The sequence below is a fragment of the Pteropus vampyrus genome, unplaced genomic scaffold (assembly GCF_000151845.1).
Source record: "Pteropus vampyrus isolate Shadow unplaced genomic scaffold, Pvam_2.0 Scaffold12, whole genome shotgun sequence".
Classification (NCBI taxonomy): Eukaryota; Metazoa; Chordata; class Mammalia; order Chiroptera; family Pteropodidae; genus Pteropus; species Pteropus vampyrus.
In genome coordinates this window covers 6112515-6115028 of record NW_011888793.1, presented here as the reverse complement: position 1 = coordinate 6115028, position 2514 = coordinate 6112515, and positions in this window count along the sequence as shown.

Below are 2514 nucleotides of genomic sequence, written 5' to 3'. Positions count from 1 at the left end.
CAGGTAAGCAGACTCTAAAACATGCTTTAATTTCTATGTAACACAGCTTCCCTAGAATTATTCGTTCAGCACTTTATAAACTAGTGCTAGTACATATATTATTTGAAAATACTTCACAACAATGCTATGAAGTGGGTTATACCCATAATTTATGTGAAACTATCAGAAGAAAAATCTGACAGGCACCACTGCAGGGCTACCACCATCAAAAACAGCACAATCTCCATCAGATAAAACAACATAAGCAGCATTGCTACAGAACACAGTAGCTGCCAAACCTACTCCTAATAACTTTTACATACTACAGTGATCTTATTTTACCAGACGGCATCCTGAATCATGAATCTTCCCTAGGACTAAGACAGTTCTTTCAAAATGTGTCAAGTCAAGGAACTAAAACTGAATATTCTCCTTATATTATTTTGAAGTTCAAAGAGATATTGAGACTGATTTCTTGCTTTCATCAAAGCTTACCACCCCACTGCTCAAGTTATTTCAACATATGACAGAACTGATAAACTGAGAATGAATTGCCTACATCTGTGTTTATGATGCCATTTCATGATTCCTTAATTTACAGGATGACTCAACTGAGGCTCGTCTATTTTTAAGTAAATTGGTCTATTTTAGGTAAATTGGTCCTCATGAAAATAAGCCAAGAGCAGAATGTACATGGAGCCTGAACAAGGGAAATCCAAAACCTAGCCTGAGTTACATTACAATATCAGCATCCAGGAACAAGATCAAACACATGGAAAAGCACCTATCAAAAGGATATAGGGTAACTATTGACAAATTCTGGGACAATGCGACCATCAAATAAAAAAGTAACTGGATGATAAGAAAATAACCTGATTAAAAAACATAGACAAAAGATTTGAACAGCCATTCTCTCAATGAAGATTTACAGATAACAAGCACATGAAAAAAGATGCTCAACATAATTATCCAATAGAAATACACAAATTAAAACCTCAAAGACAACACCATCCACTTACTAGGATGGCTTTAAAAAAATATATCAAGTAGTGATGAAGATGCAGATTAATTGTTCGTACACTGCTTGTGGGAAGAAAATGGCGCAATCCACTTTAGAAAAGTTTGGCAGCTTTTTATAAATATACATACTTACCATAGGATTCGATAAGTTTTTATTTACCTAAAACAACAGCAATGTTCATAGCGGCTTTACTCCTAATCATCAAAACCTGGAAATTCCAAACTGCCTCAACAGGGGAATGGATGAACTGTGATACATCTACCCAATAGTTATTACTCAAATAAAAATGAACAAACTCTTGATATACACATCTCGAATGAACCTCAAGTACAACACCCTAAGTGAAAAACACCAGAGTTAAAGGCTGCATACCATATGATTTCATTTACATATTCTGAAGAAAGCAAATCATAAGATCAGAGAACAGATCAGTTGTCAGGGGTTAAGGAGAGGGGAAGGGCTTGAAAACAAAAGGATAGCAAATGCATTTATTGGGCAGTTGGGAAGGATAGAATTGTTCTGTATTTCGATTTTAACAATGACTACATGAACCTATAAATGATAAAATTCATAGAACTTAAATCGAGTAAATTTCAGTCTGTAAGTTAAAAATGAATTTAAAAAGAAAAATCAAGTGAAAATAACAATTGCAAAGGATGAAATCCTTTAATTACTGAAAACAGAAAACCAACAAATCCAAGGAAGTTTGAGACTATCTGGACTGACAGCATGTCTCCTGATACAATGCATTGAGAATCTGGCATTATGTCTGGGGTAGTCCTGCTCAAAGAGCTTATAGAATATCTAATCATGAGAAAATACCAGACAAACCTCTATTTTGCAGAGGTCATTCTACAAAATAACTGGCTGGAACTCTTCGAAAATGTTAATTACATGAAACATAAAAACTTAGGAGCTAGTCCAGAAAACAGAAGTCTAAAATATGAGAACCTAATGCAATGTACAATCTTTTCTATAAAGGACTTTATAATGAGACAACGGACAAAACCTCAATATAGTCCTCAATTAGGTAACAGTATTGTGTCAATGTTATTTTCTAATTTTGATCAATGTACTGTGGTTGTGTAATAAAATTCCTTGTTTGGGGATGTGGGGAGGGAACACAAATATTTAGGGTTACTCTTAAGTGGTTCCAGAAAAAACGAGAGAGAAAAAAAATGAGGCAAATGTTCACATTTAGCAAATCAGAGTGAAGGGTATCCAGGAATTCTGTGTTATTCTTGCAACTTTTTAAAAAGTAAATGTCCCTTGAGCTGAAAATAACGAAGTAATCTAAAGGATGAAATCAATATGAACACATTTACTATAATTAAGAGCCTAGAGAGCGGACTCTGGCATTGACTCAGTACTGACCGATAGGTGTGTCCTGGCACACAGCCTGGAGTTCTGGCTTCTACTGTGGCAAGGAATTAGCTTCATGCAGTTAAACGTGAATTGCATAAGCAACTCTCTCCCTCAACTGTTTCCTTGCTCATCATGTAACTTTTACCTAT